A 12,110-nucleotide genomic window follows, 5' to 3' on the forward strand; every position below is an offset into this window, starting at 1 on the left:
TTTTATCACATGCAAGCATAATTTTGCTGGCGATCATTCAAAAATGGCTGTGCAGTATATCAACAGGGAACTGCCAGAAATTCAGGCCAGTTTCAGAAGAGGACGTGGAACCAGGGATATCATTGCTGATGTCATATGGATCCTGGCTGAAAGCAGAGAATACCAGAAGGATGTTTACCTGTTTTTTATTGACTATGCAAAGGTCTTCGACTGTGTGGATCATAACAAATTATGGATAACATTGCAAAGAATGGGAATTCCGGAACACTTAATTGTGCTCATGAGGAACGTTTACCTAGATCAAGAGGCAATTGTTCAGACAGAACAAGGGGATACTGATTGGTTTAAAGTCAGGAAAGGTGTGTGTCATTATAATACTTTGTCTTCTCGAGCTGCCCTTTGAAACCTTCTGTTCAGTTCTTTTACCTCATCAATGCTTTCCTTTGCTTTGGCTGCTCGATGCTCGAGAGCAAGTTTCAGAGTCTCCTCTGACATCCATCTTGGTTTTTTCTTTCTTTCCTGTCTTTTCAATGACCTCTTGTTTTCTTCATGTATGATGTCCTCGATGTCTGGTCTTCGGTCACTAGTGTTCAATGAGTCAAATCTATTCTGCAGATGATCTCTAAATTCAGGTGGGATATACTCAAGGTCATATTTTGGCTCTCGTGGACTTGCTCTGATTTTCTTCAGTTTCAGCTTGAACTTGCATATGAGCAGTTGATGATCTGTTCCACAGTCGGCCCCTGGCCTTGTTCTGACTAATGATATTAAGCTTTTCCATCATCTCTTTCCACAGATGTAGTCAATTCGATTTCTGTGTGTTCCACCTGGCGAGGTCCACGTGTATAGTCGCCGTTTATGTCGGTGAAAGAAGGTATTTGCAATGAAGAAGTTGTTGGTCTTGCAAAATTCTATCATTTGATCTCCGGCATTGCTTTTATCACCAAGGCCATATTTTCCAACTACTGATCCTTTTTTGTTTCCAGCTTTCGCATTCCAATCACCAGTAATTATCAATGCATCTCGATTGCATGTTCAATCAATTTCAGACTGCAGCAGCTAATAAAAATCTCTTTCTCCATCTTTGGCCCTGGTGGTTGGTGTGTAAATTTGAATAATAGTCGTATTAACTGGTCTTCCTTGTAGGCATATGGATATTATCCTATCACTGCAGCTTTGTACTTCAGGATAGGTCTTGAAACGTTCTTTTTGACGATGAATGCAACACCATTCCTCTTCAAGTTGTCATTCCCAGTATAGTAGAGTATACGATCGTCTGATTCAAAATGGCCAATACCAGTCCATTTCAGCTCACTAATGTCTAGGATATCGATGTTTATGCATTCCATTTCATTTTTGACGATTTCCAATTTTCCTAGATTCATACTTCGTACATTCCAGGTTCTGATTATTAATGGATGTTTTCAGCTGTTTCTTCTCATTTTGAGTAGTACCACATCAGCAAATGAAGGTCCCGAAAGCTTTACTCCATCCACGTCAATAAGGTCGACTCTACTTTGAGGAGGCAGCTCTTCCCCAGTCATCTTTTGAATGCCTTCCAATCTGGGGGACTCATCTACCAGCACTATATCAGACAATGTTCTGCTGCTATCCATAAGATTTTCATCGGCTAATGCTTTTCAGTAGACTGCTGGGTCCTTCTTCCTAGTCTGTCCTAGTCTGGAGGCTCAGCTGAAACCTGTCCTCCATGGGTGACCCTGCTTGTATCTGAATACTGGTGGCATAGCTTCCAGTATCACAGCAACACGCAAGCCCCCACAGTACTACAAACTGTCTGTCCATCTCAAATAGAGTGTTGAAAAGAACAAAGTCTGTAAGTCGTGGGTACATACCAGCATATATACAGTCAGAAAGTTATAGTTTATGTGCCAGAGAGTTTTCATATATTTTATATTTCTTTCCTTTTTTTGTTTTACTTGATACTTAGAAAAGATTTTGTGAAAGTCCCAATCTGTGTTAGTGGTGCTAAGAGAGAAAAAAGAAATTAGTTTGTGTTCACACAGTGGTCAAAGTTAAAGGACAGAGTTCACCTACAGGTCTGTACTGGGGGACAGCATGTGAGAGTCTCGAGGAGAAGGTGGAGTTGGAGGAGCAGAGCCACTTGGCTAGCTGCTGGGCCTCACTTGATGATCCTCTTACTAAGTAAATGCTTGGAGGGGCTGAATTTCCTTTTACTAAGGGGTTTGGCCTTCCCTTTCCAGGCAAACCCAAGCTTTAAAGCTAAAGTATCCACAGCCTCAGGAAAGATTCATTGCTGACCTTTAGCTGTTTTTATCCCAGGATACTAAATCACTAAACAGCTGGGTGTGGTGGCCTCTCCCTTTTAAAATAAAACAAATCTAGTGATTGGGGAGGCAATACCTTATTTCTGTAAGAAACACTTAGTACAGTTAGAGCTGATCTCATTAATGCTCACTGTTTGTTAGTAATTGCTTATATACATAAAACAGTTGCTTTTTTCATCTGGACTGGGCTACTGCTTGAATTTCTGTCATTAACAATGCGTTTGTGCTAATCATCACTCTTTCTACATCTTCTTAAAAGAATTTTTCCTTACAGGGGGAAAGTTATCAAGCCCCATTTTTTGGAAACAGATGTTTTTCTGAGTCAGGAATAATGTTAGAAAGCTGGCCAATCTGGTGGAAAAGGTAATGGAATTGGGGGTAGGATATGGAGTCCCTAGGTAACACAAATGTTTAAGCCCTCAGCTACTAGCCCAGAGGCTGGCAGTTTGAACCCACCCAGAGGCACCTCAGAAGACAGGCCTGGCAACCTGCTTCCAAAAGGTCACACCTTGAAAACTCTATGAAGCAGTTCTGCGCTGTACGTATGGAGTTGCCGTGAGTTGAAGCCAACTCAACAGCAGCTAACAACACGGAAAAATGAAGAAACGAAGTACACGTAAGACAAATTTCACCTACTTCTTGTCTGCCTAGAATTGGCCATACTCGTTTTTTGACCAGATTTCTTTTCAGTTTGTAAATGGGAACAGCCTTTGGGAAGAGTATCACTTAACATGTTTTTAATCTCAGTTTTGGAGTCCCTGGTTAACTGGCTCAACTGTTGACAGAAAAGTTGGTGGTTCAAGTCCTCCCAGAGGCACCTTGGAAGAAAGGCCTGGCAATCTACTTAAAAAAAAAAAAAACCCTGTCATTGAAAAACCTTATGGAGCACTGTTCTACTCTGACACACATGAGGTCTCCATGAGCTGGAATCTACTCAATGGCAGCTGGTTTTCATTCCAATTTTAATCATAACTTACACAACTTCACCAAATTATCTGTTTTATCTTTACTTTGTTTTCAATGTCACTGTAGTTGGAAAATAAACTATGTCCCTTTCCTTCCTCCAAAGGTTGTTGCCAGGTGGAAGAATAAGAGTGTTCCAGAATATTATGGCTTACTCCTCCCAGACGGTGTCTGTTTGATTTCACTGCAGTTGGTCTTGTGAAGCCAGAACAGCAAAAAGTTTCCTAGTTGGACTCTAGAGTGTTAAACATTGAGGGAATCAATTTAGTCTGATGGGACTGACAGCAGTGGAGAAGGGGAGGAAGGGCTGTTCATTAATTAGCAAGTATTTAATGAGCACTGACTAAGGGCTTATTGAGGAACGTGTTACTAGGACAGAAATGGAGAGCCAACCAAAATCTACTCGGGGAGACAAAACAACAACAGCAAAAGCATTCAGAGCTGTTTTGATTAAATGCCAGTGCCGTGTATAGGAATTCAGGCCCAAGACAGACCAAAGTACCTGGAAGGTTTTGGGGAAGAGGTAAGATTTGATACAGAACTTTATGGTTAATAATGACCTCTTTCTCTTGGGCATGTCTAAGTATTTTGGGTATTGTCATTTTCAAGACCCCTTTTAGCCCAACTAAGCATGGGGGCAGGAGGCCTTGGCTGGCACAAATGGTTAGTGCTCAACTACTAGCCGAAATGTTGGAGGTTCAAACCTACTCAGAGGTGCTTTGGAAGACAGGCCTGGTGATCTGCTTCCAGAAAATCACAGCCTTGAAAACCATGTGGTGCAGTTCTGCTCTGCACAAGTGGGGTTGCCATAAGTCCGAATCTTCTCGATGGCAACCGGCAACAACAACAAGAAGCGTGGGGGCTGTGGTGGTTTGGTGGTGGAGTTCTTGCCTTTCCACGGCCAGTATACCTCATGCTCAGCCACCACCCACCTGTCACCGGTGGATTGTGTGCTGTTATGATGCAGAACAGATTTCAGCAGAGCTTCCATGACTAAGACAGACTAGGAAGAAAGGCCTTGCAATGTACTTCCAAAAATCAGCTAATGAAACTCGGGACCACAGTGGTTTGATCTCCAACTGATCATGGGATGGCGCAGTGCCAGGCAGCATTTTTTTCCATTGAGCATGGGGTCGCTATGAGTCAGGGACCAACTCACGGACAGATAACAACAAGAGCGGAACAGTAGCACATGGCATTCATGTAGGTAAATGGGCCTGCTGGGAAATTACCTGTAACTGACTTGATGACTTCACATTTACTGAGCTCTCTTCTGAGCCTTGGTGATGTAATGGTTAAGAGCTCAGCTGCTAACCAAAAGGTAGGCAGTTCAAATCCAACAGTTGCTCCTTGTGAATCCTGTGGGGCAGTTCTACTCTGTCCTATAGGGTCGCTATGAGTTGGAATCAACAGCAATGGGTTTGGTTTTTGGGTTTGGAGCTCTGTTTGTGCTCAAATTTCAGGAGAAAAACGGATTTTTTCTTCTGAGGAGGATGCAGAAAAAAGCAAAAATCTGTCTTTGTGACCCTGGGAATGGAATGATGTACAGCTAAGCTGTCCCATCTCAGCTGCACACAGCTTTGCCTTATGCTCAGCCAAGGGTATTTTAAGACGTCCAACAATGGCTCTTTCCATAGCTGAGAATCAAGACCAGACACTTCTCTCCATTCTCCACAGGAATCTATTCCTGTGTGAAGCTGTGGCAGGACTGAGCCTGCTGCAAGTTATGCTCTCCAGATGTTGAAAACAAACATGCAGGAAAGGAACAGTTCAACTGTATGAGTATTGACTATACTGTGGACTGCCAGGAGAACGAACAAATCAATCTTAGAATACAACCAGAATGCTTCTTGGAAGTGAGATGGCAAGACTTTGACTCACTTTGTTTCTTTTTTATTGTGCTTTAGATGAAAGTTTACAGCTCAAGTTAATTTCTCATTCAAAAATTCTGCACATACTATTTTGTGACATTGGTTGCAATCCTCACAATGTGACAACACACTCCCCCTTTCACCCTGGATTCCCTGTGTCCATTCATTCAGTTCCTGTCACTTCCTGTCTTCTCACCCTGCTTTTGGACAGGGGCTGCCCATTTGGTTTTGTATATTTGCTTGAACTAAGGAGCACATTCTTCACATGTGTTACTGTTTGTTTTATAGGCCTGTCTAATCTTTGTAGGAGGCCTGGTGGTACAGTGGTTAAGAGCTGCAGCTGCTAACAAAAAGATGAGCAGTTCAAATCCACCAGCTGCTCCTTGAAGCCTTATGGGGCAGTTCTACTCTGTAGTATAGGGTCGCTGTGAGTCAGAATTGACTTGATGGCAATGGGTTTGGTTTTTTAATCTTTGTATGAAAAGTGGGCTTAGGGAATGGTTTCAGTTCTGGGTTAGCAGAGCTTCCAGGGTTCAGCTCACTTACTTTGGACATATCATCAGGAAAGACCCATCGTTAGAAAATGACTTCATGTTTGGTAAAGCAGAGGGTCAGAGGAAATGAGGGAAACCCTTAATGAAATGGATTGACACAACAGCCACAACAATGGGTTCAGACCTATCAAGCATCATGCAGATGGTGCAGAACCAGGCAATGCTTCGTTCTGTTACAAAGTCACCACGAGTTGACAGCAACTAACAAGAACAGCCGTGTGACGTTCTAAAATGTGGTGGGCACAGGAAATGGGAATTCTAAAGGATGTACAGAATGAACAAAATACGGAAAAACAGAACGACGACTTGTCCAACATAGGGAAGGAATGCCCGTGAGTTACCCCTTGCACCTAGAATGATGACTGTTATTTGGCAGGTAATGGTCTCAGTGGTGTCTTAGCCCTTAGCTGTGCACTTATCTTTCGTCTTCCCGTGTGGTTTTCTCTCTAGCTCTAATAAGGAAACCAAGTAGAGACTTGAGTTATTCAGATGGGTGTACCATGCATCCAGCTTGGTAAACTTAGAGTAGTGTTTCTCTAAGCAATAGGCAGCTTTTGTACCTCCCTCCTGGCATTTACCAGCAACTAATATGTCTTTCCTGTAATATTGTTGGCAGACCCAGAGGACTGTGTGCCAGGATCTCACCAAGTTTGGCATTGACTAAGCCACTGTGAAAATTATCAAACCATATCATTAATATCAAGTAAAATTTTGTTGAAGATAATTAAAAAATGGCTGTAATACATCAAGAGGGAACTGCCAGAAATTCAAGCTGCATTCAGAAGAGGAATATACTATCAACTTTTTTTTTCTAAAAGAATGAGCAAATCTGTCTTGGAAGAAGTACAGCCAGAATGATTCTTAGAAGCAAGGATGGTGAGACTTCGTCTCACATACTTTGGACATGTTATCAGGAGGGGTCAGTCTTTGGAGAAGGACATCATGCTTGGTAAAGTAAACGGTCAGCAAAAAAGAGGAAGACCCTCAACAAGATTGACACAGTGGTTATAACAATGGGCTCAAGCACAGCAACAATTGTGAGGATGGCACAGGACTGGGCAGTGTTTCGTTCTGTTGTATATAGCGTTGCTGTGAGTCAGAACCAACTCAACAGCACGTAACAACAACAAGCCACTGTGATATGCTTGGTTTAAAGGGACATGGCTGGTCAGGCCAGAATCTACCCTCCCCAGCCTATACTTCCTGCTTGAAATACTTGTGGTTAGGGGCTTCTCAGGCAGGCAGTAAGACATTTCCAGTTGAGAGACTAATGTTAACTGAGTCAGCAAAACAAAAGGATGTGGCCTTTGGTCAGTGATTTCTCGGTGGCTCATAGTCAATAGTAACCAAAATCTCAGCTTTTCCTGTTTGGCAACAAGACCACAGGTTCTGAAATACAGCTTCAGGGAGTATTTATGCAGATGTAATATGAGTGTGTGGCTCTCTCTTTAAATGGCCTCCTACATGGTACTCATTTTTCCTTACTCATCTTCTTTTGAATTTCAGTGTATTTACTTTAAATAAAACAAAACACTCACCATGAATTAGCAATGAAAGTCACAGAATTTTTGTTTTTGATGGGAAACATTTTTTTTTCCCTCAGATTTTCATCTGGCTTACAAGTTAAAAGGGATTTGCTCAGCAAAATTCTCTTTGTGTGGGCTGCTTACATTCAGAAACTCTAGAGACAAGAGGAGAATGCTATTTCTGCTCCGAAAAATTTAGTAGTATTCTCAAGTACTCTAACTTTGTATCAGATTTGTTTAAAATAAAAGGAAAATTAATGTTTCAGTGTTTTTAGCATCTAAGGCTTCCTTTCTGCTCTAAACTAATAATGCTCCCAGGCTTTGCTACAAAATTCATCTGGAAGGCAGACAGTTTGTTGCAGAGTGGGGGGAGGCTTCACAGTCGTGTGGTGCTAAGAGCATGGACAAATGGCTGACACTTGCCATTAGCATAAATTGCATGACTCTCCTAGATACTGTCTAGACAGATTTGGGTATTTAGAGATGATATAACCATCACATTATATTATAGCCTAGATTAATAGGTAATTTAACAATGGTCCTTCCTCCCAGCAGACTCCTCCCCCAAAAATGTTCCCTGCCATCTTTCCAGGAATGCTTTTTGGGAAAAAATTCTATAAACCAACAAACAGCTTATACATCTTGATGTATCCAAAGATTTTTTTTAGAAGCTGTTAGTTAATATTGGCCTTACATCTTTCAGTGATCTGTATTGTTCTTATTATTGTTAGTTGCTGTTCAGTCAGCTCTAACTCATGGAAATCTCATGTACAACAGAATGAAACATTGCCCGATCTTGATTCATCTTCATGATTGTTGGTATGCTCGAGTCTATTGTTGTGGCCACCGTGAATATTTAGTGCCTTCTAACCTAGCACTATATCAGACAATATTCTGTTGTGATCCATAAAATTTTCATTGACTATTTTTCAGAAATAGATCACCAGGCCTTTCTTCCTAGTCAATCTTAATCTGGAAGCTCTGCTGAAACCTATCTACCATTGGTGACCTTGCTGGTATTTGAAATACCAGTGGCAAAGCATCCGGCACCATAGCAACATGCAAACTACCACACTACAATGAACAAGTAATCTATATTACCCACTAAAGGTAGGTCACTAATTCAATGCAAAGATGTTGATGGTTCAAACCAAACTAAAATGCATTGCCATCAAGTCAAATCCGACTTATAGTGACCCTATAGCGGTTCAGGGGATCCTCAAATTTGTAATGTCAACACTTGAAATTGATGATTGAATTAACCTTTGTGCATCTGAGTCCATGATAGGAGTTTGAATCCATGTGTTAGCTTCAGATTAATTGAAGACAAAAAAGTGCTTCTCTTTACCTTAAATCTTCCACTCAGGCTGCTGCTGAGCAACCTTCAGGGATCCCGAGGGCTGAGGTGGCCAGCTGGTTAGGCACGCCATTTGGTACGTACCCCTTGGGGACTCTGCTGAGCAGTGCAGCCTCTAATTCCCAAAGTGAGAGTCCAAGAGGGAAAGGGGAAATAAATAGATCTCACCTGAAGTATATTCTAACCAGCTACAGCTCCCCTTGGAAGAAACCAGCTCAAAATGTCCTTGGGAGTTATGAAAGTTCAAGGAGTGCAGAGATTACCCCAGAAGGAACAACAAGAGGTAAGGTAAAACTGGCGGGAAACCCTTCACACAGCCAAGATCTTTGCCCATTTCAGCAATCATCGAGAAGAAGGTTTCACAAGTCTGGTCTGTGCAAATGGGGCATTTAAAAGTTTAGCCTTAAAAAAAAAACTGTTCCCAGTGGTGACCATCTCAGGAGCTAGAAGGAGAGTTGCCTAGCAACAAGAGAAACAAAGGCAAGTTCCAAGAAGTTCACAGCTGCTAGGCTTTCCCCTATTGTTCTCCGCCCCAGTGAAAAGGCAGATCCAGTCAGAACTGCTCTCTCTCTGTCTCTCTGTCTGTCTCTGTCTCTCTCTCCCTCTCACACACACCACACATACCTCACTCCTCTGAGCTCCCTCAGCTCTGTCTACACCATTAATCTCAGCACAGAATACTTTTTGCCTTGTACCATGGCTTTTAGGCTGCTAGACCGGTGAGGTAGGAACTAACTCTTGTCTTCTTACTGGCCTAGCACCTAGTACAATATTTTCTTATACATAATAGGTGTACAGTAAATAAGAGATTAACTGCATATTTACATCTCAGCCTAATGAAGTTCTGGTTGTTAGGTGCAGTTGAGTTGACTCTGACTCATAGTGACCCTATAGGAGAGAGCAGAACTGCCCCATAGGGTTTTCTGGGCTGTAATCCTTACGGGAACAACTCACCAGGTCTTTCTCCCATGGAACAGCCGGATGGGCTTGAACCACCAAACTCTGGCTTAGCCGTTTGCACCACCAGGGCTCTAGTCATCCTTTAAGCCCATCTCAGATGTTTCCTCTTTCAAGAAGCCTTTCCTTACTCTTGCTGTACTGCCACTTCCCTAGGAATTCCTACAGAAGTTTTCAAACCTCTTTTATGAACCTGATTTTTCCTCCTATTATAGGCCATTCTAGTTTGGTCTCAACTGTACGCTCCTTCAGAATAGGTCCCATGTCTTACTGGGCTTTGTATCCTTGGACACAAAGACTGGCACACAGATTTGCTCATTCATTTGCTCATTCATTCCACAAATATAATTGAGCATCAACTATATGACTTCTGTCCCAGGGCTGGAGATATAAACTGAGTAAAATGAGTGAAAGTCTGCTATGTTTAAGGGCCTGAAAGAAGTTCAAATTGGCTCAAGTGAAGAATGCTTTAAAGTTGCATAATACTTTTCCCTCTAGAAAACTCAAATCTGTGAGGATAAGACATGGCAAACGGATCCCGTAAAAACTCACTGGTTGCCGTGGAGTTGATTCTGACTCATACTGATTCTATAGGACAGAGTAGAACTGCCCCCATAGGGTGTCCAAGGCTGTAAATCTTTACTTATGGAAGCAGATTGCCACATCTTTCTCCCTTGGAGCGGCTGGTCGGTTCAAACTGCAACCTTTCGATTAGCAACTTTATAAACATACGGCTAAAATAGCAAGGAACTCACCTTTTCTGCCTCCCAGATCAGTTCTTTCCATTAAATATTTCCTTCTATTTCTGCATTTCTTTCTGTGTCAGGCCTCTCTCTTCTCATCACACAGAAACCTGTTGATGCAGAAAATACATACAAGCATTTGGTGTAGTTTATTTTTCCTTAAGTCACTCATATATTTCTAGGTTCTAGTTAAACACTGTTCTTTCTGGTTGTTCATCCATAAGTAAGAGACAAACAGAAGCCCAAGAATGGTGCCTGGAACTTTGCCACAAGCAAGTTGACTCTCATTCTGGGGGGACAATTTCCTAGTCTGTGACCACTTAGATCCGGATGTGACTTGGGCAGAGCTGGTCTCAGGAAACCAGTGTCCAGAAAGCTTTCATTTTGCCCATCTATAAAATTTCAATGGGAAAGGAAGAAATTGGACTACAAAAAGTCTGACCGTATAATTTATCATCCAAACTGGTATGCTTTTGAGAATGAAAGGGAGAACTCAATAATTATGCCGAGAAAACAGTTACAAATTGAGACTACCCAGGTAAATTGGTACATATACTCATTCTAACTATAAAAGACTCCCAGATTTAGACATCTAATGTTCAGAGTTTATTTTACCTTTGCCTTTATTCTAGATCACTTTTTACCAAAGACACTCTGCATATAGGTGTTGTTCAAAGAATGTTGCTAACTAAACACTAGAAAACAGGAGGACCACCTCCCATTGGATCTATCACGCCTAGTTACAAAATCTCTAAATGCTGGCCAACTGCACAGCCAAATTATGTGAGTCTACAGAAGTATCTAACACCTTGATCAACTCTAATAGAACTTTGTGTGATGATGGAACATTCTGTATCTGTGCTGTCCGGTATGAAAGCCACCAGCCACGTGGTCTACTGAGCAGGTGAAATATGGCTAGTGTAACTGAGGAACCTAATTTTTTATTTAATTTCAATTAATTTCAATTTAAACAGTTAATCATGGCTAGTGGCTACCATAGATCACTAGGAGTAAAAAGGATGACAAGTGAATGACAATAAAATAAAACCAGAATGCCTTTCACTTTCTTGTCCAGGGTATATAAGGTCTCAGCCTTTCTTTTCACTTGATTTCACCTCGAGAAAAAGTTTCATCTCTGTTAAATATAGGGAAAAAGAAGGATCTTAAAAATTATAGGCATCAACAATATTTGCAAACCAGAGCCTTTATTTGTTTATCCTTTCTGCCTAAAACACTATGGAAGGTGTTTATCCTAGGGGAAATGACAAGCAACATAATCACAGGCTTCTTCGTCCCATTATACATAATGCTTTAAAGAAATACAACATTTCAAAAGAAAGCCCACTGGAGCCTTCTGTAAAGGGATCCTAGGGTCCCAAAGATCTATCCGCAGCATTTATTCCTCCTAATGCAAAAAGGACAAGGCTAAAAGCAGTGACAATTAGATCCCCCATTTCATCAAGTGTTACTCTCTGTTCTGTTCTTTCATTAAACTCTTTGTACCTTCCTCGTGGCTATTACTTTCTGTTTTGTATTAGTTACTGTCATTGCTGTTATTTTCCTTCGAGTAGATTCCAACTCATGGTGACCCCATGTGTACAGAGTATACCTGCTCCATAGGACTTTCAAGGCTGTGACCTTTCAGAGGAAGGTTGCCAGGCCTGTCTTCCCAGGCACCTCTAGGTGGGTTTGAACCATCAACCTTCTAGCTCGTAGTCAAGCACTTAACTGTATATACCACCTAAGAACTCCCAGTTATGTAACTAACACAAACTAATTAATACAAAACGGCAAGAAGTGAGTGCCATGGAAGAGTGCACCAGTGGGTGCCTC

Source organism: Elephas maximus, chromosome 18 (assembly GCF_024166365.1).
Source record: "Elephas maximus indicus isolate mEleMax1 chromosome 18, mEleMax1 primary haplotype, whole genome shotgun sequence".
Taxonomy (NCBI): Eukaryota; Metazoa; Chordata; class Mammalia; order Proboscidea; family Elephantidae; genus Elephas; species Elephas maximus.